The sequence below is a fragment of the Biomphalaria glabrata genome, chromosome 16 (assembly GCF_947242115.1).
Source record: "Biomphalaria glabrata chromosome 16, xgBioGlab47.1, whole genome shotgun sequence".
NCBI lineage: Eukaryota > Metazoa > Mollusca > Gastropoda > Planorbidae > Biomphalaria > Biomphalaria glabrata.
In genome coordinates this window covers 32,100,836-32,126,558 of record NC_074726.1, presented here as the reverse complement: position 1 = coordinate 32,126,558, position 25,723 = coordinate 32,100,836, and the positions used below count along the sequence as shown (strand labels likewise).

Here is a 25,723-nt window from a genome sequence, read left to right as displayed (position 1 = left end):
AACTGGAGAGCTCTCGGACAGTCACCGAGCAGAAAGGGAAGCACTAGCACTAGCTGCTACCATGCTAGAAAATCATCCAAGTTCCCCACAAAGTCAGATTGTCTTTCTAACCGATACGAAAACAACCCTCCAAAGGTTGCAAAACTCTGATTCCTCTTATATTAAACACCTCAGAACAGCACTTACAAAGCTCAACAACAACAGCAAAAAAACTGTTATCAATGGATACCAGCTCATATACAACTAGAAGAAAATGAGAAGGCTGACACACTCGCCAAGAGTGGGAGAACCAACTCACAAATAAACTCTGCACTCTATCCAGAAGAAATGAAGAAATTAATTGTAAATAAAATAAATGAGAAATGGACGAGCTCTCATCCAAATCACAAGAAAGATGACACTTACTATAAGCTATCCCGACAAGACCAATGTCTTTTGACTCAGGACTGGACACAACAGAATGCGACAACACATATAACGCAAGCTCAAAATTGGAACTAGTCATATGAACACTCCAACATAACAATGAGAACGAAGAAGAAGAAGAAGAATTTCTCTTTTAATGTAAGTTGATTCAAATGGAAATCTAGGTTTACTTCTGTATACCATTATCAAGAGTAGATGAGAAGACATTAACATTAAGAGTGTTTGTTGAGAGGAAAGAACATAGTTTGTGAGAGAATTAAATTTGTAAACAATAACGATCATTGTGGTAACTACATTATGATGAATACACAGTTTTTAAAGCTAATGTACATTAAAATGAAGTAATTGCTATCATACATGAATTTGTCAATAATAGAAATAGTATCAAGTATTAGATTGCAGAGTGAAAGTATAAACTTGAATGGAAGAAAGAGAAAGTAGTCAAGTCTAAACATCAAAGTATGACTAGGAAAATCTCAATGTAATGTCTCAACACCAAATATGACTAGCAAAGTCTCATCTCAACATCAAATAGGATTAGGAAAGTCTCACTGTAATATCTCAACATTAAATTTGAGTACTTCTTTGAACCCAGCTTGGTAAAATAGTTTCAATAGCTCTAATAACTTGCAATCAGGCAACTGATTGTTGGCTTAAAAGGCTAAAAGGCAGCCATAAATGTTTTGTAGTCATTGATTGTCATATGGTTAGGGTTAGTGAATGTTTTATGTAGTGGCTGATTATAAGCTTTCAATAAAGTTTCACTACTTTGCATTTTAAGGGTTCTTATTTAGGATTTTAATGTATTAATCTGGAGTCATTTAATTTTTTACCAAATAAATATCCTTGCTCTTTCCATTCACTACAAGGTATTCCTTTATTTTTTTTATTATTTTTTTATAGAGCGCATCTTTCATGCTTATAACATGCTCATGGTCTAATCTCTTTTAGTGGAAACTTGGAGTAAAAAGGTTTCTGTACTGCATTTAGAGGCTCAGCAAACACAACTAAGCTCAAGTAAGATTTGAGCTCAAGCCCCATTGATAGGGAGCCAAGAGATTTTATCCAAAACAGCTACACATCCCACTTTTTTTAACATTTAATTTCGGGATCTTTAGCATACCTCGGAGTCCACCCAGCTCTAATGGGTACCTAATATAAGTTAGAGAAAAAGAAAAGCCAGTTGGTCATTGTGCTGGGGACATGACAACCTTGTTAACCATGGGCCAGAGAAACAGACCTTTTCATCATCTGCCAATAGACTTTATTTTACTTTTTAGAAAGCTAATGCTTCCAATTAATGCAGTTTAGTTCATAGCCAATTGATAAATCTAAAAAAAATATTGGTGGGGCACTGACCATTTGACCCTAATGCTGAGGTTCCAATGTCTATAACATTGAAACAATAAAGCAATTGTTGGCAACATAAATATCAGACATTTTTAATACAATTGTGTGTCTTTGGACATTTTGTGTATTAAATTATTGTTAATTATTATTATTAATTGTTATTATTAATTATATATCAGTTATAAGCATTCTTGGCTACCAAGTGAAAATACATTTTTACACCAACAATGTTGCCAACAATATACTAACATTCCTTACATATTTCAAAAAGAATAAAAATTAAAATCCTTAAGTTTCTTTCTTTAAATCATAAAAAAAAATCACACATATAAACATAACACATTATACAATTTATAAATGCTAAGCTATAAACTGCTTGATTATGTATGTGAGGAGAGCTTCATTGAAATCACATTGTAGACTAGGTATTTTTGATTTGATTCCACATTGTGCTTGCTGAGAGCCTAAAGGAAGGACTCACAGATATCCTCCCCCCCCCCCCCACCTTCCATATGTCAACAAAAGATATTGACCCAGAATGCACTGTGCTTGCTATAGGAGCATGGAAGTTGTGCTAATCAAAAGCATTAATAATACCAGCAATAATAAACAGCATGACTATTGGCCAGAGATGAAGGCTTCAATTCAGCTTTCATCACCACATTTTGAAAAGCATGAACTAAAAATGTAAGTCATTCAGTGTTGCCAGACATAAGCACTGTAATGAACATCTTCACCATCACTTGTTCCATAAGTTGGATGGATCATTGGGTCAACAGAGATGCTGCCCATCAAAGCTTTTCTGCTTTTCTCTTAGTGATAAATCTGAAATGTTGACAAATTACCTTTTTATGTTTCTCTGCTGGCTCAAAACCAAGGACTTTACCAACTCTTCATCTAATGAGGTTTGTATCGTCTCTGCTTTTTGATAGCAATGTTGCTTCCCTAAAAATGCAAAATTAAAATTTCTTTAGAAAATGTTATGTACTCTTGTTTTCACTATTTTTGTCTAACAGCCTATAAGCATAACTGACACGACTAGAATGACAATTTAAAGTCAAAACTAGGAAAGTTTATATCATACAAAGCAAGATAGAAAAAGGTTCATCATGGTCCACTAGCAGGTTACTAGAGACAGTTATCTATCTTAGAAATAATTTTTTTAGAGTGATTATATGTGTACCAAAAAAAAAAAAAATTATGTTTCATATCACATTAACAAGCAGTTTGTGACACTTATGCATCAATGAAGTTGCAAGCATAAAAAAAGGTACTACTTCTATAGTATACTAGCATTACCCTTGGTTCTTCCACCTGATTTGTTCTCAGGCTATACATTGTTTATTTTGGCTAAAAACTCTTTTTTTTTTCTGCACTTCCAATAAAATTTCCTGCATTTTATTTTCAGCCCAAAAAGCCTAGTATCAATTACATTGAATTCATAAAGACACATACTTTTTGTGTTTGAATTCTAAGAACACTTTTCTCCCCATCCTCAAACAAACAAAAATGGTACATACAATCTTCTTTCTTCTTCCTTCTCATTTTTTTATTGGAGCATTCAGATGACTGGACCAGTATATGAGATTATTTTCGCAGTGGTTTCCAAATCAGGGAACTCTCCATATAGTTTTCTTTCTATTGGGGTGTTTTGGGGCCAGTGTCATGTACAGCCTCTTGGTAAAGAGAGCAGTTTTGGAGGAGATGGTCAGCATTCTCTGGTGACACTCCAAATGGGCAGATTTCAGTTTCTGATTTTGATCTTCTGATACATATGTTGTCGAATTCTCTTGTGTCTGGTCCTGCAGAAAAAAAAAATGATTTTAGATGTTTTTCTCCCATGAAACAGTTCTAAAGGCACATCACTATTCATGATTTAGTTTATCTTTACATATGAATTTTTTTTTAATTTGGTCAGTTGTAGCACCTTTATCTGGACATGCATCTTATACACATTTAAAAGTATTTGACACTTATATTTATAGCCTATCAAGATCAAATAGCCTGGGAACGACATGGCCTAAATTGTGCCCATGTGCCTAAACTCAAAACTCAAACCCTGATTACCACAAACAGGGAGGTGCGGTGGCTGGGTAGTAAGGCGCTTAGCTTCTGAACCAGGGTCCATGGCTCAAATCCTGGTAAAGACCCAGCTCTATTGGGTACCTGACATTAGTTAGGGAAAAAGTAAAGTGGTTTGTCATTTTGTTGGCCACATGACACCCTCGTTAGCCGTAGGCCACAGAATCAGATAACCTTTACATCATCTGACCTATAGACAACAAGATCGGAAAGGGCAACTTTATTTTTTTTTTTTACCACAAACAGTTTACACAAACCCCCCCCCCCCCCCTCTCCAGAAAAGAAAAAAACTTTTTTACTTTCATAAATAAAAAGGATGGTAAATGTTATGTCTATAAAAACATACCTTGAAACAAACATTGCAGTCCTTTTGCTTTAACTTCCTCATCTCAGCTTTGTTAAGGGGAACTACCTATGCACAAAATAAACACAGTTAAATAGATTGAACTCAAATTCTAGAAAGTCAATGAAATTTACATAAAAAAGTTATTTAGAAAATGAACTTTTCTCCAAGTCTTCATCCAGCCTTTCCTTCTGTTTTAATCAGAAATTGCATTGATATTGTCATTACAAGTCCTTTCAAAATGTTTTGAGTCAAGTCTAACTCTATTTTTCAATTATCACACTTGAGATTTTGCTGCTAATCTTTTGCCCTTTGTCAACAATCAGCCTAATGTGTGGAAGACATTTGTATAGGCCATGCAGAGCTGAGATTGTTATCTGTGACATTTGTTTTTACACATCAATATTATGCAAACCCTCTTTTTCCATGCATATTTTTCATCATCTGATGCAGACAAAGCTGTTGTCCTTCAAGGATCCAATTGTTTTCTTTTGAATTTTCACCTGTCTTTCAAAACAGGTTTTATTTTGGCCTTAAATGTGTGTTCCACTGCCTTCTTGAGAGCTTAATTGTCTCTATCAGAAAGCATCAGTTGCCAGCTACTCTCATCTACACCAGTGCCAGTGTTGATATTACCTTCTGTCCTCTAATTTGCAAAAAGAAAATATCACTTTTTAGCATGAGACGAATAAAAAAAATGCCAGAGGTAGTAAAATGATAAATCTGATTCAAACCTTATCTTCAACTCCTTGAAAGAAACCCTTTGGTGCTTGAATGTTGTGTGATGGATGGGAGACCTATCCTTATAAAGTTCTTTGCCATCTTGATCTAGAGGAGCTAAGAAAATATCCAAGATACCGGCTTTCAAATCTGAGAGTATCTAGCATCGAAATCTCAAGATCACTGCTCCCAAAGTGACTAAACATCTGACAGTAAATAAAAAAAAATATAAAAAACAATTAATATTTATTTTTTCTTGTATTGGACAAAGCATGTATTATTAATATTATATTATTATAGACAATAAGGTCTGAAAGGGGAACTTTTTTTTATGCTTTTTTTTTAAAGAAAATTCTAAATAATGAACTGATAGTGAGCTTAACAATGATCATGTATAAGGCTTGTCTTGGAGTCCAAAGATTAGTGAGGAGTGCAGTATTTCCCATGGCTGCGCAGCCCCAGCAACAAAAAGCAACACAAATATGTATTTGCAAATACAGACAAAAATATACCACTCAAGGCTGAATTCATTCATAGAAATTTATGGCAGAATACATAGAACTATGAAAAGTAAATAGCTTGGCAGACAGAAACATGACCTGTAAATTACTTGATAGGGCTAGGGTTATAATTGATGAAATTTAACAGTAGACTTCAAATAAGAAAAGAATGTTAATGTATGTTAAATTACAGGTTTCACTAGTTTAGCTAATAGCAACTTGAATATTATTTTACACTTGGTAACTACATGCTTCAACTTTACTCTGTGCAAAAGTGCAGTCCTACCTTGATTTCTATCAAGTGATTCTCCAGCCTACATGTTTCAGTTCTTTACCAGCCATTAACATAAGACAATCAAAGCCATATTGTAAATCATGTGGAATATCTGAATTTTTCTTCTCTTCTACAGCAAGATGTCTTCACTTAATGCATTATTCCCCTAGAATGAAGAAGATAAGATAATCCATGCATTGTTAACAGAAAGATGTCAATTAACTGTGATGTCATCCTCTGAGCTGAGTCAGCTAGAGCTGCTCCCAATGTTTATCCCTGTCAAGAATGCCTTGCTTTGGCAAGTCTTTCAAAACCTTTTACAACTTACACCTTCAAGTGTCTTTCAATGAACAAATCATGTTGATCATCTGCCAACATAAAGAAGTATACATAGATATTAGCATTTCAAAGTCATGGGCCAAAAGCTCAGTCATTTTTCATTTCGCTTCTATATCAATATTTTGATTTTTTTTGTCGGCTAAATGATTTGTGTACCTCATAGGAAAACAATGGGGTCCAGGGTTTGAACCTCAATGAAGATTGGGATTTTGAATTTTTAGGGTGCCCCTCAGTCACCCAACTCTAATGGGTAACTGACTTTAGGTGGGGAAAATTAAGGTGGTTAGTCATTGTGCTGGACACATGACGACCTGCTCATTAACCACTGGTCATAGAAACATTACCTTGACATCATTTGCTCCATGGATCGCAAGGTCTGAAAGGTAAACTTTACTTTTTGTAATACTTTTTTAAAAATTAATATCCACTGTGCATCCCATTACTTCTTACTTATGTATAATAGATTTCTCTTTTCCCTTCCTTGTGTTTCTTGAATCAAGTTCCTTTTTATAGAGCATTTTGATACCTCCAGAAAGCCAATAGATTATATTATTTGTCAAAATGTCCAAAAGTAGAAACTAATTATTTTATAATGAGAATGTGGGTATAAGTGTTGTCTATCCAGTATCCAAAACTACACATTTTTCAAGAAAAAATCAACAAATTAAACATATTGAAAAGGTAATAAAAAATTAACAAGGATTATGTGAAGGTCTTTCCAAATTTTATTAATATTTGTGGTTAAACAGTAGAGTTCTTTTTATTTGTTTAAATAGATCATTAAGTGTAATACTTCAAGACCTATATCTAGTTCCTAATCTTCAGACAGGTGATCATGGATAAAATCTGAACATTTTCATTTCAATGTATGGATTCTATGGTGGAAAAATGTTCTACAACTTCTGCAAAGATCAGGCTCTGTTTTATCCACCATGGTCAAACACATCAACCTTAGACAAACAGTATCCACCCTAGACAAACAGTATCCACCTTAGACAAAAAGTATCCATTTCTAAATAAAAAAATACATACATATAATTTTCTTTACATATTTAAAAGAAAAAGAGAAAGATTACCTGAGGTGACAGACACCATCAGTATAGCAATATTTTTTTGAGATATCAGTTACTGGTTCGGAAACTACAGATGGATCAGTCACTGTACAAACTTGGTCAGTAAAATTTGAAAAGTAGACAACTCCATGGTAAACAATAAAATCACCACCTGAAAACACAAATAAACAATAAGAGGATGTAGACACACAAATTATTACAATGTATGATTTTAATTCAATGTGAGCCAAAGAAATAGTTATAACCTTATATATCCTTAAACACATCAAACATTTGAACTAGTGGCCAATTTTAAGGATAAATGTATAAAATATACAGCTATTTTATTTGAATAAATTTGAATATTAAAGTCAATATAAACAAATATGAGACGTGTGACAAAAGTTTAACTTAAATATTACATACTGTTTGCGTTTTTTTTTTCTCTGTGTTCTCATTATAAATTGTAGGGTTCAGATATATATATATATTTATCGAAGATGAACTCCATTCTTTTCAGATCAGGCAGCTTTCCATACAATCTTTATTCTAAAGGACTGTTGGGGGCCAGTATTTTGTATGGGCCTCATGATAAAACAAGGCCACGTGTTCTTTCACTAGTTTCAACATCCAGAATAAGTGTTGCCTCATTATGTTGTGCCCTGTTCAAAGGTGAAAAATAATTCATTGACTGTGTCCTGATAGAATGTAACATGCATCCTTAATCCTGATGTTTGAGTGACAACTGTTTTGGTTTTGGTTTATACTACTCTTTTTTTTTTTCTTTTTCTCTTCCAGATATAGTGGAATTTAAGAAAAGAAAAAGTAAAGTACCACTTTCAGACCTTGTGGTCTATAGGGCAGATGATGTAAAGGTCATCTGTTTCTGTGGCCTATGGTTATGTGTCCAACCACCTTTACTTTTCCCTAACTAATTTCAGGTACCCATTAGAGCTGGGTGGATTCAAGAGGTGCCCAAAGATCCAAAAATTAAAAACCCCAGTCTTCAGCAGGATTCAAACCATGCACCCTGGTTCAGTAGCCAAGTGCTTTACCACTTAGCCACTGCACCTCCCATGGAATTTAAGACTGCTTAGTTATTCTTCCATTTTGGCAGTGTCAGATTTTTCTTCTCCTCTATTTGAAAGTGTGCTGGGACCCATTGAAGAACAGTTTTCTTGCTATTATTGTTGAGATTTATAAGAGCTGTCCTGACTTTTTTGATAGAGGAGGCATCAGATTTTTTTAAACATTAGAAAGAAATGTTTATTCATTAGAAAGTGTGCATGAGAGATCGCCAGTGGCAATTAAATTTTCTAATCTTTCTTAATTGAGCCATTTATTGAATAAGACAGCTCCTCTGTTACTGGTGGATTCTTAAGATGATCCATCTGTATAATTGACCCACTAGTTATTGGTTTATTAGATTTGTAGAAAAATATTCACCATTTTCTTGAGATCTTTCTGTGATAAGATTTTTTGGTTATGTTTTCAATACTGTCTCACAGCAAAAAGAGAGCTTAGGTCCCAGGGAAGAGAGTCATTGCACTGTTTAACTGATTCATAAATTATATTTTATAAGTGGTGTTTCTTTGTTTGAGATTCTTGTATGAAATGGTCTTTTCAGTTAGTTTTGAGTGCCAGACTTGTGGGTTTAAGTTTTGAGTGGGTAGCTCTCTTAGGTTTCCATTTTAGTAAACTGAGTAAGGATTATTATTTCTCTTATTTTGTCCAGAGAAACCAGGGAAAAAATGATCTCTTCCATTGCTTTGAAGGTTGTTGTTTTTATTGTTTGGAGTTTAGTTTTTGTTTTACTTTTTTACTTTGTCTATTTTCTGTAGAATTGACTGCTGAATCATATGATGTAGCACTGTGTTCTATAGTGATGTAGCTGGTAAATTTCTTTTTCAAAATGTAATTTGCTTATGGAAGCTCACAGCCTGCTAGGTGGTTGGTGTTAGCCTTCCCTGGTTGTCCAAGAAGTCTACATCTGAGTTGCCAGTTACACTGATGTGATTTGGTATCCCCTGCATCTAGTGTGTTGTAGCTGGTACATTTCTATTTCAAAATGTTGTGATTTGGTATCTACTGCATCTAGCGTGTTGTAGCTGGTACATTTCTATTTCAAAATGTTGTGATTTGGTATCTACTGCATCTAGCGTGTTGTAGCTGGTACATTTCTATTTCAAAATTTTGTGATTTGGTATCTACTGCATCTAGCGAGTTGTAGCTGGTACATTTCTATTTCAAAATGTTGTGACTTGCTCCAAATTAATATTTCCATTTTATATCTTGTACAATTTCACTTTTTTTTAGTTGACTTTATAGACTGTCATTTTATTCATACTGCCATGTAAGATCTTTAAATTTGTTGAACCATGGATTGGGCATTAGAGCTGGGTGGACTCAGAGGTGCCCAGTCTTCACTAGGATTCATAGCCGGGACCCCCAGTATGAAAGTCAAGAGCTTTACCACTCAGCCACCACGCCTCCATCAAATTGATTAGGCTAAAAGTAGTCCTACAAGTTCTTTAAGTGAAAAGAAAACAGTGTTTAATGAATAAAAAAGGGAAGAAGAAACTTTTTTTTTCCCACTAAAGTAAATCAAAGTAAAGTTCCCCTTTCAGACCTTACAATCTAGGGGGCTGAGGATGTAAAGGTCATCTGTTTCTGTGGCCCATGGTTAAAGAGATTGCCAGCACAACAACCAGCCGCCTTTACCTTCCCCATCACACCAGGTACCTTTAGGTTGGTAGACATAGTCATGTGATCAGGGCACGGCAGACATATTGTTGGTAAAAATCTGGTTTCTATGCACAGTCAACACAAGCTTTTAGGCACTTACCATGGATAAGTCGAGCAAAGAAAGATATAGTCAGAAACAAATACTAATTCTTACACTTTGAAAGCAAGCCAGCATAATAAAGAAAATGATTTGCTGCCCTCCTTGTGTTTTTTTTTTTAAATATTAAAAAAAAAAAAAAAAAAAAAAATACATGTTTTGTAAAATGTTTTACTTATTTCGGATGTTCCTCCAGAGTTGAAGATAATTACTTCCTAGTCCAAACCTCCCACAGGACGGCGGGGGATGGGAGCGGGCAGGGTTTGAACCCCTGACCATCGATAAGTCCGAACGACAGTCCAGCGTGCTTATCCAGATCTCTTCACTTATAATCTTGTTCTACTGAAAGTGCTTACACAATCACAAAGGATGAGTTCAAGGTATTCCGAATCAATTTTATTGTTAGACCTAGATTACATCTAGATCTACTAATAACTAATCTAGACTAGATTCTAGATCTATATTCTAACTATTTAAGTTAGCATATCTAGACTACTATATTCATAATATTGTTTGACATAAATGTAGAATCAGATTGAATAGTCAATATTTATTATTGTCGAGGGCAGTGTTTCTCAAACTTTGTGCCGCCGAAGATTTGCAGGTGTGCCGAGGAGTTTTCAGAATGCCACACGTGCAGCGTTACACAGGTTTGCGTACTATTAAATTTTTATTTTACCTTGGGACGACATCCCAACTTGCAACGACCAGTAATAGTAGTGGATCGCTACATTATGACGGAAAGGGGTGTTAGCTCTTCAGGTTATGGAGTTGTCCACTATACATATATTATTATAATGACTCAAATGTAGGCCGCCTTAGCAGACGCTCAGCAGTTCTTGAATTGGTAACGATTATAATAAGCGATGTGTTTCATGTAAATTTTGTAGGTGTATGCTAATAATAACAAATTATTACTAAGCCTTAGTCATTGTTATCCATGGAGAAATACGTTGGTAAGAATGAAACTGCGAAAGCGTTCAATGAAAAGCATGGAACCAAACAAAGGTACAAAGAGGATTACATCGGATATGGTTTCATATCTTCAGGACCTGAAGATTCTCCATTGTCATTCTGTCTGATCTGCAATTCAGCTCTGTTGAATGAGGCGCTTCTTCCAAGCAAATTGAAGAGACACTTGGAAACAAAACATCCAGCTGTAAAAGCGCAACCGAAGGAATACTTCGAAAACTTTTATTCAGTTCATAAAGGATGAAAAATGTGTCAACAAATTCTTATTTTAAAAAGACTTACCAACTACGACCAAAGGCGAAGATTTTTAAGTGGTGAACGAAAACATTTTGCTATTCAAAGTACAGTGGAGACAAACTGTGTCAGCGTTTGCACCGATGGCTGTCCTTCCATGAAGGGAAATAGAAAGGCATTCTTCACTCTTGTGTGTCAAGAAAATCCAAATGTATTAGTTGTTCACTGCATGATCCACAGAGAAGCTCTTGCCTTCAAATATTTGATGTCTGTTCTGGATCAAGTGATTGAAGTTGTAAACTTCCTCAAATCTCGACCGCTTGCATTCTGACTTTCCTCAGAGCTTTGTGAAGCAATGGATTCAGACTACTAATGTCTCCTGTATCACACCAACGTTTGTTGGCTCTCCAGGGGAAAAGTGTTAAAGCATGTCGTCCAACTCAAGGCTGAGCTGATTTCATTCTTGGAGGCTGAAAAAAAAAAAAAAAAGACTTTGGATTTTCTATTCATGACGAGATTTGGTGGGTTAAGGTGACATTTCTCTCTGATTTATTTGACAAATTAAATTCATTGAATTGAAGTCTTCAAGGACCATCGGAAACCATCATCATTGCATCCTCAAAACTAAAATCATTTGGTTAAAATTGATTGTCTTTGTGGCAAAGTAAAATCACGAAAGGACTGCTTTCGTACTTACAATGAATGTGCTTCAAATAAAGAAATCACCCCCGAAATTCTGGACACTTTGAAACACCTGCAGTCAGCATTGCAGCATTACTTCTCAACAGTTTGAAGTAATGAATATAAATGGGTCAGCTCTCCATTTGGAAACAATGAAGCTACAAATTTTACAACTAAAGAAGAAGAGCAGCTCAATGATTTAAAAAACGATGCAATTCTTAAGTCAAGTTTGCAGAGAAAGCCTGGATGTGTTTTGGATTTCAATCAACAAGTTATATCCTGTAATCAATTTAAAAGCAATCAAAATAATTCTTCCATTTACATCTTTATGGTTTTGTGAGTTTGGATTTTCAGCACTGACTGAAATCAAATCTAAGAAAAGAGAGAGACTTCTTACAAAAGACGATGAAATGCGAGTTTGTTTGTCGACTTTGGAGCCTCGATTAGATCACATTTGCTCTCAAAAACAGGCACAACATTCACATTAAACATAATACTGAAAAACAGGCAAAATCTTTTTTTTCTTTTTCATCTGTTGCTCTTTGTGGTGTGCCGCGAAATTTTTGTAGTTTGTAATGTCTCAGATTAGAGTGTGACTAGATCTAGAGTCTAGCCTACATAATGCTTAGGCTTAGTAGATCATTCTAGATCTCATCTAGACTCTATAGAATAGATCTAGAAAATCTAGATAACATCTAAAATCTACATCTCTCTGTTGCTGCATATTTTAAGCATATGAAACTTAATTTTTTATCTAATAGATATAGCTAGATCTAGTCTTCACTTCTAGGTCACTTGATAAGATAAATAAATTTAGCTTTTATGTAGCACTACTTTCATGCTTATAGTTATAGTATGCTCAGAGCGCTATGGTCCAATCTCATTGGTGGACCGGAAGGGAGGGGTATCTGGGAGGTTTTCAGTGCTGCCTTTAGGCGCTCATTAAACACATCTCTGCACAAGATATATTTGGACTATAGTTACAGATAATAGTTACTTATTATTAGATACTAGTATTATATAGATCAGATCTAGCATCTAAACCAAAGAAAACTTTACTATCCAGTTTAGATCTAAGTCTAGGGCTGAAGACTTTTTAAAGTTTATTTTAGGACTAGGCTCATCAAGACTAGTAACTTGTTGATAAATCTAATGGTCCTAGATCTGTGTTTCTTTTACAACTTTCAAATGCTCTTTAAGATTTGAAGCTAATTACACCATAGCCCAAACCTTTTGGCTGTTGCGGCTGAAGCACTTCACTAGTCTCAATTGAATTTTTGGTGTAAACTAGGGTTTTGAATTTCTATATTTTTAGGATGCTTCGAAGTCCAACCAATTCTTTATATTACAAGAGTTCTACATCTATTATTAAAATGTTATTGCTATTTTTACTTTTGAAAATGTCTACAGGTTTACAAGAGTTTAGCAGCTTACAACCAGTTCCTAGATGGTTGGGTTCAAGATGTTATGGCTTTTAAACCACTAGCAAAGGTAAGTAATAAATATTGTTATATTATAGTTAATATCTTGATATTCAAAGGTATTTACATGTATATGAGACCAATGTCTTGATATGTACAGGTATTTTAAATAATTTTTTTTTCTTTTTAATAGGTCTTCACTCTTAGTGGTAGGCATGTACTGCAGCCCTGGATAGTAATAAGTCAAGATAATAGTGAACAAATAGATGCTATCTTACTAGATTTTTCTAAGGCTTTTGACAAAGTTCAGCACCATAGTTTGCTTAAAAAATTAAAATATTTCGGCATTAATGGTCCACAGCATCAGTGGATTAAAGATTTTCTGATAGGGAGAGAACAAACTGTAATAATAAATGGCTCTAAATTGTAATGACACAAGATGCGTAGAAGTTGATGTGAATCGGGTTTTTCCTAAGTAATGTGACGAGTAAGAACAGAGTAGGATTACGAACAAGAAGAATAACGGACAAGACGCCTAAGAGGACAACGCTAGGCTAGCGACGACAGAGGACTGTGCCCTTTTTATTGTTTATTAAATTGTTGAAGTTATCAGCCTGCGTTATTAAGTATATTCTTGATTCATTCTGTTGTTGTGTCATATGGACTCGCATGCACCATTAACATATATATACTCATCAACAGATGTGGCGACCCCGACGGCCAGGGCGTCATTTTGATCTACAATCTAGTTAACTTCATTATCTGGATATATCTATCTACAATTCTACACTTGGCGAAGTACACTGGAGAAGTACTGGATTAACATTCGTTTATTTCTACTAGATCTACCCTACGTCTGTGCTAATTATCTGGACTGCAGCTGGATTTTGGCATCTTTGTTCCAGTGGATCTAGACTTTCTATTAGAGAAAATTCGAAACCGTTACCAGCGTCTAGCTTTGTCAGCCAGGTTGGATATTTTTAGATTGAACCTGGATCTATATATAGATCTATATTGACTATTTTTATCTATTGTGTCTGAATCTAGAACTATTTCGTCCGTTGAAGTGATCTAGGGCAGTCCGTCGTCAGTATACCTCTACCTATATACCTCAAGAGTGAAGATACCTCATTTTGTCAGGTTTATCTGTTTATTGTGAGTACGGAAAGTCACCTGAGTCTACATATCTAGTATTTACAAGCTGACCGTTGGAGTCACCTTGTCAGGTTTGTTTTTCAAGCTATTGACTGTTGTAGTGTTGCTAAGCTTGGAATCTAATCTACACATGAGTGATGGTATACCCTACTACCACACTGCGTGACCATCTATTCAACTTGTAAAGTCTACTAATTTATATTCATCAAAAGAGAGAGTTGGACTTTGTCATTTTTTTTACCTCTCTTGAGACAGCACCACCAGCTTGTCTCAGTATTGACTTATGTTCCTGACCTAAAGACAGAAGCCAGCACCATACCAACAGATCATCAAGTGGAACCGGAACCTTGGAACCTGACTAGAGGACTTTATCTGAGAACCGTACCATACCGTGGCAGCACCAGAAGAGATTGGCTTAACTCAGTACTGCCTGTCGAATAGCCTTTGTGGGAGCACACCTTGCCTTGCCTAAGACTAAGACAGTGGGGAACTTGTGTGGAACTGACCGTTGTAGCTCCGTGGACTGAACAAAGGGGATCTAACTAAAGATAAGTTTATTTTTTCTCTCCATTATTATTAAATTAAGTCTATTAGGGACAGTAGATCTTTGTTAAGAGCAGGTTGCCTGATAAGGGCGTCATTATAGGACACATTAGAAAGTGGACCTGCTCCATTTAATAAAGTCTCAATGATTGTTTAGATTGTCTTGTTTTGTTCGTATCCACATACATTTTATTTTTTTTAGAAGTCAAGTCATCTTTATTTGTCTCTTTCAGTGTATACTTCCTCTAAAAAGTCTCATCTCATTAGAATAGATTTATTTTTTTGTGTCTTATTACGTTTATTTTACATTATTCTTATTATATATTAGTAATTTTATCTTAAGTAGATAAGGTAAGCCACGTATGCAACAGTATGATAAATTACACCCAATAATTTATGTAAGTAGGAAATTATCTGATACTGAGAAGAGATACAGTGTCATAGAGAAGGAGGCTTTAGCTGTTGTTTGGGTTGTAACTAAGTTGGAAAGCTATTTACTGGGAAACAAATTCATATTGTTATCTGATCACAGGCCTCTAAAGTTTATGCAAGAAAAAAGTATTAAAAATGGTAGATTATACAGGTGGTTTCTAATTTTACAAGAATATAATTTTCAATTAGAGGCTATTAGGGGAGAAATTAATATTATAGCTGACATGTTGTCAAGAGTTACAGTGAGATAAACTGGTGTAAATAATGATTATTCATTTTGATTTGTTTATGCATGTATATATATGTATATGTTCTAGTCAATGGGTATGAATAAGTTGTTTATATATGAATACTATATTTTATTTCCTTTAAAGGAAGATAACTCAGTAAAATATAAATTGGGAATTTTATTAAATCAAGGGAGATAATTATAAAAAAAAAATTTTCCAATAATTAAAGTCAAAGGTGTAAATTAAAGTAAGTATGATCATCTACAGTCATTATTTTTTTTTATATAATCATTATCATTCATTAGTAAAAGGCTAGGTCAGTTTGGAAATGGTAAGTGGAGAGAAAATATACTTATTGGTACCCAACAAAAAAGTTAGGTAGAATAATTTGGAAAGCTGTTTTGACACAAATATTACATTTTGTCTGACAGGAAAGGTTTGGTGTGATGTGAGGCGATCAACCATGTACATATAGCCAATAACAGTATTTACTCTGAACAACTCTGTTTTATGCCTATGGAGTCAGCAAAGGCATCTTCGTATGTGGACTATATACATGTGTATTTATTCTGAAAAACTCTGTTTTATGTCTGTGGAATCGACAAAGGCATCGTCGTATGGGGACTGTATACATGTCTTGATGGACTTAGTACTATTGGTTGGTGAAAATATTACACTGGACTATACTATTTTATCGTCAATGACAGGAGTGATGATTAGAACACCGTATACCGGATATTTTCTTACCAATAACTGTATTGGAACTGTACATATTGTTTTCTTGGTGTCAACATTCAACTACAGTGTGAACTTTGTGACATACAAACATGGACACCAGGAACTGATGAAGATGGGAAACATGATGATGTCCATCAAGATCAAGATATATGTTTGTTTTGTCTTTCCCCAAAAATTTTGGCCATGTATATTGTACAGACATGACAGTAGGGATAGTGTTTTAGACTGAAAAAAAAATTGACAAAATTTTTTTTTTTGATAAAGGGGGGAGGAAATATGTAATGACACAAGATGCGTAGAAGTTGATGTGAATCGGGTTTTTCCTAAGTAATGTGACGAGTAAGAACAGAGTAGGATTACGAACAAGAAGAATAACGGACAAGACGCCTAAGAGGACGACGCTAGGCTAGCGACGATAGAGGACTGTGCCCTTTTTATTGTTTATTAAATTGTTGAAGTTATCAGCCTGCGTTATTAAGTATATTCTTGATTCATTCTGTTGTTGTGTCATATGGACTCGCATGCACCATTAACATATATATACTCATCAACAAAATAGACCATCAACAAAATCAACACCGATAACAGTAAACTCAGGTGTACCTCAAGGAACAGTCTTGGGTCCACTACTATTTTTAATTTACATAAATGATTTACCAAATTGCATTACTTCAGGAACAAAAGTCAGATTATTTGCAGACGATTGCATAATATATAGAACAATAAAAACAACACAAGACACAGATATTTTACAAAGAGAATTAAATGAATTACAGAAATGGGAATCAAATTGGAGCATGTCTTTCCACCCAGAAAAATGTCAGTTGTTAAGAGTAACAAAAAAACTAAAACAAATTAATTCCCCTTATCTTATTCATGGCAAACCAGTAACACAGACTAAAAACGCAAAATACCTAGGTGTTATAATAAATGAAAAACTATCATGGAATCCACATATTGATGAAACTACAAAAAAATCAAACAAAGCATTAGGATTTATTAAAAGAAATTTCTATAAATCAAATAAGAACATAAAACTAAAATGTTATTTAACCTTGGTTAGGCCAATAATAGAATATGCATCCTCCGTTTGGGACCCCTCAACTCAAGAAAACATTAAGAAACTGGAACAGACACAAAATAGAGCAGTGAGATTCATAACAAACGAATATTCACATTTGACTAGAGTAACACCTTTAGTAAAATCACTAAATTTAGAAAGCCTTCAGGACAGAAGGCTCAAAAGTAAAGTAGCAATCATACATAAAACACTGAACCATAATCTTCAAATACAAAATTTAATAAAATACTCTGAAAGACACAAAGATAAAGGCACATTCCTCGTCCCATATGCTAGGACAAATTTGTACAAATACTCCTTCTTCCCTAGTACTATTAGAGCATGGAATGGGTTACCTGAGCTAGCCAGGAAAACCAGGGACTTGGCAGAATTTAAGTCATTGGTTAATATGCATGACTAAATGCATGACGCGTAGGACGTAATCATCTTCTTTTTTGAAGTAACGTCTGTATTATATAAGAAGAAGATGGTATTATTCTATCAGCCCAGTGTTCTTGTATAGTTGGACTTGGTGAGTCCTGCACTCATGTGGCAGACATGGATCCTTGAGTCAAATAACCTACTCACTGAAGCCCAGGCTGGCTTTAGAAAAGGCAGATCAACAGAAGATCAAATTGCCTTCATCACACAAGTAATAGAAGACGGCTTTCGAGAAAAGAAACCAACAACAATTGTGTGGGTTGACTAGGAAAAAGCATTTGACAAAGTCTGAGAACAAGGTCTCTTGCTCAAGCTAATCCAGCATCACATATCCCAAAGAATGTACAACTGGATAAAGGAATACCTAAATAATAGAAAAGCCTTAGTTTGCATGCAAGGACAAAGAAGCCGCACAGTGGGTATAAAAAATGGCGTCCCCCAAGGAGGAGTCCTATCCCCAACACTTTTCCTAATATTCATAAACGATCTACCTAGAAAAGTTAAAAGCAGCATGTATGCAGATGACCTTGCCATAATTAGCACAGAAGAATATGTAGGAACATCGAAATTTCGATTACAAGATGCTCTTGATAAACTCAATAATTGGTCCAAAGACTGGGGCATGTCCATCAACACAAAAAAGACCACATATACCATATTCTCACTGTCAACAAAACAACAAACAATAAAATTAACATTAGATTTGGAAGCTTTAGAAAAAAATGACAGCCCTACTTATCTTGGAGTCACCTATGACCCGAGACTAACCTGGAAAAACCAAATAGATAAAACACAGAGTAAAGGCATCCAGAGACTATCCCTCTTGAAAAAATTAGCTGGCACAGATTGGGGAGCTAATCACAACATCCTAAAAAAGACCTATACCAGTTATGTAAGACCTGTATGGTGCCACAGCATGGGGCTCAGCAGCCCAAACCAACCTAAGAAAAATAGACAAGGTTCAAAATATTGGTCAAAGGATAATGACAGGAGCAATAAAAACAACACCCATAAGAGCTATGGAGGAAACCGCTGCCCTGATCTCTCTGGATGAAAGATGAGAAATAAAAATCCTTTCCCAATTCACTAAATTGGAAACCTTGGAGAGGCACCCACTCAGAACAAAAATCCACAAAACTGGCACAAAAAAAAGTCTCAAAAGGACCAATTTCATACAGGAATCTCTAAACCTAAAAAAGAAACACCAACTTGAAAAAATTACTCTGGAATCCTCAATACACTATAATGAATCTCTACCCTGGGACGAAAGCCCTCTTCCTACTACAAGGGACCATATTGAAAACATAAAAAGAAAATCTGATTACAGACCAACAGACCTCAAGGAAATAGTGAACTGTTTTCTACATAGCAATCAGTGGATCAGAGTTTACACGGATGGCTCATCCCATAAAGCCACCACAAATGGAGGAGCTGGAATACTTATCGAATGGCCAGATGGAGGAAAACTAGAAAAATCCATTGCAACTGGAGAGTTCTCTGACAGTCACAGAGCAGAAAGGGAAGCACTAGCACTAGCTGCTACCATGTTAGCAAATCATCCAAGTTCCCCTCACAGTCAGATTGTCTTTCTAACAGACGTGAAAACAACCCTCCAAAGCTTGCAAAAGTCTGATTCCCCTCATATTAAAAACCTCAGAACAGCACTTACAAAGCTCAACAACAACAGCAAAAAAACTGTTATCCAATGGATACCAGCTCACATACAACTAGCAGGAAATGAGAAGGCTGACACACTCGCCAAGAGTGGGAGAACAAACTCACAAGTAAACTCTGCACTCTATCCAGAAGAAATGAAGAAATTAATTGTAGATAAAATAAATGAGAAATGGACGAACTCCCATCCAAATCACAAGAAAGATAACGCTTACTATAAGCTATCCCGACAAGACCAACGTCTAATCTTTCGACTCAGGACCGGACACAACAGAATGCGACAACACATGTTCCGGAAGCTCAAAATTGGAACCAGTGAAATCTGCCCATGTGGAGTATCACCAGAAAATGCTGACTCTACCAAGAGGCCTGCATAAGACATTGGCCCCAAATCACCCCAATAGAAAGAAAACTATATGGAGAGCTCCCTGATTTGGAAACCACTGGGCAGTTCATCTTATGTACTGGTCTAGTCATATGAACACTCCAACATAACAATGAGAACGATGAAGAAGAAGAAGAAATGTGGCAGACACTTTATTTATGCTGGAAGCCAACACCAGGCTCAAAGACAGTAAGACAGTTACAGGCTTGTTATCTTACTGGATAAATCCATCAGAGCTTAAAAAGGTTTTGCCAACTAAGGTTTCTGAGATTGATATCACCTCATTAAAAAACAAAAAGTTACATTTGATTCTCTTGTGAACAACATCACTTCTAAAAATAAAAATTTAAAGGCTATTAAATCCAAATAAAACTATAAGGCTTAGTATAAATATTTTTAATTCATTTATTGAAAGTAATGAGTTCCAATCAGATATTTTACTGTGTTGTGCTAATAGGAAGAATAGGTTTGTGCCTGTGCTTTAACGCTGCTAGGTCTCTCAATGAAAATTTCAAAACAGTCATTTATTACTGTCATCTTCCTGTCATAAGTACAAATAAATTTTTTGGGCCTGAGACTCTCCTTATTGGGCCAGAAAATCAAATCGGATATGTCGACATACATAACATCCAAAACAGTACATGAATATCTTAGATCAGGGGTGGGCAACCTTTTTGTATCGAGGGCCGCATTATTTTAAAAATTGGGAATGGCGGGCTGCATATTTATATACAACTTATAGAGACACTCTAAGCTAACTGTGTAGAATGTCTTTTAATTCATATTTACACTGTATTATATTCATGTTTCTTTTTTTTCCCCACACTTCACGTTAAGGAATTACAACAAGAATTAGCAATTATTTAAACCAATTTTACGATTTTTTTTTTCAAATTGCTGTTGTCATTTTACATTAAAATATCCTGACAAATATACAGTTGTACTTAATGTGCAGTATTTTACTTTTTACACTCGTGCATGATGTTCCGGAACTGTGGAACTAGCTTACTAGTTTCTATCCTTGTGACTGCTGTCAAATTACAGTCAGTCAAAATCGACCAGTGGTAATACTTGTTTAGTTTCCACAAAGGAAAAGGCTTGTTCACTGAATGAGACAATATATGTTCTGGAAGTTAAATGTCGGGACTAGAGAAACTTGCCCATCACCAGAGAATGCTGACCATGTCCTTCAATGGTGCATTCTAAATCAAGAGACTCGAACAAGACTTTGGCCCAAAAACCCTCCTAAAGAACAAAAACTAAAAAAACAAACAATTTTTATTTGTTACTACTAGGTCTAAATCTATTGACTAGATCTAGTGAAATCTAGTCTAGATTATTCTAGATCTACTTGATTATCTATCCTTTTCTAATTCTAGGGCTCTACTCTAGTCACACTAGATCTTTTATATAGTTCTAGATCTAAAATAATTTAAGAGTCTACTAGTACTAGTCTAGATCTATAATCTATATCTAATAAGTCCTCTATGTCTAAGAACACAGATTATAATAATTATATTAGAGATCTAAATATTTATGTCTAAATCTATAGTCTATAATAGACTTATTAAGAACTAAATTTACATAATGATACATAGAAATCTAGAAACTAGAGATCTATCACCTTCTAAGTCTATTTCTAGATAGATCTAGAGTCTACTTCTATATCTAGTGCTAGCCCTACTTCTAGATCTAGAAACTAATTTAGACTATGTAATAAGAAAAGTAGATCTAGATCTAATAGCCTTATTTAGGCCTTAGACTTACTGTGTCTAAGTCTAAGTCAAGTTAATTAATTAATTTAGGTCTAGATCTTTAATAACGTTGTTTTTTTTAATCCTTTTGAAAGTTTCTTAGATTACTTAGAAACCAGTTCAATGAGTTAGTGTTAGAATTAGAATAGTCAGATCTATTTGATCTATGAAAGTATGATAATCTATCAAATCATCTAAAAAACAATCTAGACTAGATTAGATCTAGATCTATTGAAATATATTCATTCTAATCTAAATCTAGTCTAGATTCTAGATCTAGAAGTCTAGTGACCTAGACCTATCTAGTAGCCTAGTCTAGACTAAGTTCACTAACTAAGACTAGATTCCTAGATTGTCTAGGTCTAGATGATGATAGATAGATCTAGATCTATCATCTAGTTATAGTAGAGTACTGTAGTAGAGCCATTGTCGTGAAAAGAAAGGGATTTGAATGGAATATTTGGCTAATTAGCACTTACTAGATTCTAAGAATAGATCTAATTCTAATATCTAGACCTAGACTACTAGATCAGTAGATCTAGAGATCTATGTCTAGAACTAGATGTAGATCTCATCTAGTCTTCAACCATTTCTTCGTAAATTTAGGACACACCGGGTCCGGAAGTAGATGAAATGTAAACAATAAACACAGACCTATATATATTTTATTTTGCACTCAGTATTTTCAATTCGCACTATTAATAAATAATGATAAAATGGCAATTTTTTTTTAGTGTCGGAATTCAGACTTGGCGGAACAAAAAATCGTGAATGCGGAACGGCGGAACATGTGAGCTTTTTTGATGATTCTGCGGGCCGTTTCCGCATAATGCGGGACTATAGGCATGTCTGCTGTAGGTGTCAGCAGGCTGCATAAAACATTCCGCTGGGCCACATCCGGCCCCCGGGACGTAATTTGCCCACCCCTGTCTTAGATGCAGTTGTGGGATGAATTTTAAACATATCAGCTAATACATAGGCTGGTTTACCTAGAATATTTGAAATAATGTGTGTTAAAAAAATAATTTGTGTACATTCATAATTATAGTAGTTAAATTAGATATAAATATGTGTAAATGTGAGACAGTGTATTTTTTTTTGTACCTGTATTATATCCAAGCTATCCAATGAGAAATATTTATATAATTTAATATATAGATATATTTATTCAAATCATAATATGCATTCATTTATTTGTGGAAATAAAAGAAATGAATTGAAGTATTGTTTGTATATTAATTATTATTATCTTATCTATTAGTATGAAAATTGTAGATCTATTCATTCAAAAGAGGCCCTTATTGAAACCTGCAGTACCAGGTTCGAATCTCGTTAAAGACTGGTATTTTGAATTTTGGGATACCTCTGAGTCCAACCAGGTTTAATTGGTATTTGACATTAGTTGGGGAAAAGTAAGGTGGTTGTTCATTGTGCTGGCCAAGACATCCTCGTTAACCGTGGTCCACAGAAACAGGTGACCTTTACATCATCTGCCTTATAGATCGTAAGGTCTTTAAAGTTAACTTGTTTATTTAAAAAAAAAACATTTTATTTCAAGATCAATTTTTGTAACTATGTAACTGTTTGAATAACAATGGACGCCAAGAACTAGTTGTTTTTTTTTATAAAGTATCTTAGTTAGTAATTCAAATCAAGATATCTGCCTGGTCATGCATTTTGTGTGATGGACTGTTCAGACTTACCGATGGTTCCGGGTTTAAACCCTGCCCATTCCCATCCCCTGTGGAAATCGGTTCTAAAAAGTTAAATCTAAATCTAATCTAGATTGAAAGATTCTAGTCAAGATTATTTTCATAATTTGCCTGTTCTGTATTATGCATACAACAAAAGAAACAATGAAGTTCATTTTAAATAATAAATCAAAATATTTAGAAAAACAACTTGCCTTAAATTTTCTTCTTTGCTGCTTGTTTTTTTAATATGTAGTTTTCAAGTCCTTCCTGTTACTCAAAAGAGCTGGTTTTATTAATATGTATGTGGCTCTGTTCCAAAAGCAATATAATGAAGCCCGCTATGCATCTTCATCTGAAAAATATAAAATGTGATGAATGTTGTGTTGGACAGAGTTTAAGTCTTAGAAAATGAAAGTTTTACTATTTATAGATTCTGAAAAATTCTAGCTTTATAAATGCAATGTCAATAGACTCAAGTCGTATCGAAATAATTTCTTTTACCATCATTTTTATTAGAAATCAAAAATTAGATCTAACTCTATATTCTAGACTGCCGATACAAAAAATAAAATGTGATTTATTTTTTATTTATATTATATATCCAGAGATTTAAGTATCTATTGTATATAGAATTAGAACAGGCCCAGCTGTGTGGGGGGGGGATCGAGTTGATGGTGCTTAAGTGCACTGAACATAATTTCTTAAAAAAAAATAGATAAAAAATCACTTAGATTTAGATCTAAATCTATACAGACTCTATGTTTGTTTTTTTCTACAATAGTGCTAACATTTATTTATAGATCTATATATATCTATTTCAACAATAACAAATGTTTGACCTGAGTAGTTGATGTCTTATTTACAAAGTGAATATCAAAGTGGTAATTAGATCTAGACCTAGAATATAGACTAGTCATCTTGTAGAAGAAAATTAGATCTAGATCTATACATATCTATGGGATAGGACCAATAGCGAACGCTTTTGTGCCAGTTTTTAGTTTAGAATTTTATAATGAAAACATCTGCGGACTCCTCAACTATTGGGCTATAAAACTAAATTTAACTCTTTTTTTCCATATCAGCTATTAAATTTATAATTCAAGTCAACTTGCGGTATGGGTCGGACATAATCAGCTAACGCAATTTTCGCGGGAGTCATAATGAGCGAAAGGCCGTAAAAAATAGCGAAATAGCATGTTAAAATATAGGAAATTATGCTTCAATTAGTTCTATCATCTAACTTCTTCCATGAAGCATTATAACTATTGTCCTCCTTGTGGCATAAAGCCTAAATTTGTTTTCACTTTCTCGTGCTCCACATCTCCTTTCTCTGCTTGGAACTGATGTCTATATAGGCTACGAAACTTGCGATAAATTTTTTTTCTTAAAAGAAATAAAGAAACTACAAAATTCTATCACGCCACCTTCCTATAGGCTACTCCACGTCGTACTACTCTCCATTTCATAAACTCTCGTTACTCAACTATTTTTTTTTTAAGAAATTATGTTCAGTGCACTTAAGCGCCATCAACTCGATCCCCCCCACACACACAAGCTGATTGACCCAAAGGCAGATCCCGAATGCGATGGATTGATGATGTATGGAGACAGATCTACAACAGCTTGGTTTTCGGGCATGGAGACAAAAGGCTCAGGAGATATCTTGTAATTTTATAAATGTATATTATATGGTAACTCTTATATTTATTACTAAATATAAAGTTCGCGTTTTTTCCGATCCTGAAATCGAATATTTTCTCCTGGAAAACTCTTGGAGATCTGAAAACCTAATCTCAGAATGGTGGGGTAACCCTGTGAAAATGAATTCTGCACTCCTTTTAAACATTTATACACATATTAATCTCATTAATTAGTAACAAGAGGTTAACCAGACAGTTAAAAAAAAAGGAGGAGGGCAAAACAGAGGTCCCCCCCCCGTATCCCGTATAAGCGCTGTTAAGATCAACTGAAGCGTCATTTCACCCTCACTGGCATAGAGGAAAGTAGCTGCCAGCATATGACCTCTGAGAGACTGTTGGAGAGCTGCGAGTCAAACATTTTAGACGGAAAGAAAATGCAGGAAAATATGCTGGTCGCAACTGGGCGTAGTCATGTGAAACACGTAGTGATGCACTCATCCTTAATCTTCGAAATCGAAGACGTTGGGTTAAGGTTAAAAATAGGCCTATTATTTTAATATTTCAGTTTACAAACAATAACAATAGATAAGACAAAAAGAAAAACAGATTAAATCAGTAACTAAATTATTATTAATGGCTTTTTAAGCTTATAATAGGGGTTTCGCTGAATAGGTTTTCAGTTAAAAAGGTCATTTTGAGCGAACACCCCATAATATTTTTTTTTCAACGAAATGAATAGCC

At 34.7% G+C, this 25,723-nt stretch overlaps 1 long non-coding RNA gene across 4 annotated transcripts; it reads right to left on the bottom strand.

Annotated features, from left to right (window-relative positions):
- Positions 1 to 2,954: 2,954 nt before the first annotated feature.
- LOC129923278 (uncharacterized) lies at positions 2,955 to 22,421 on the bottom strand. 4 transcript variants are annotated; one of them, XR_008775219.1, is made up of 8 exons: positions 22,128 to 22,421; positions 11,183 to 11,604; positions 7,513 to 7,748; positions 7,111 to 7,258; positions 5,708 to 6,063; positions 4,936 to 5,127; positions 4,205 to 4,270; positions 2,955 to 3,578 (listed from the first exon to the last, which is right to left on the bottom strand). It is a non-coding gene; the product is annotated as an uncharacterized LOC129923278 (long non-coding RNA). The 4 variants fall into 4 exon arrangements; XR_008775220.1 differs by lacking the exon at positions 7,513 to 7,748 and adding an exon at positions 18,327 to 18,499 and having other exon boundaries at positions 22,128 to 22,420; XR_008775217.1 differs by lacking the exon at positions 7,513 to 7,748 and having other exon boundaries at positions 22,128 to 22,414.
- Positions 22,422 to 25,723: the final 3,302 nt, after the last annotated feature.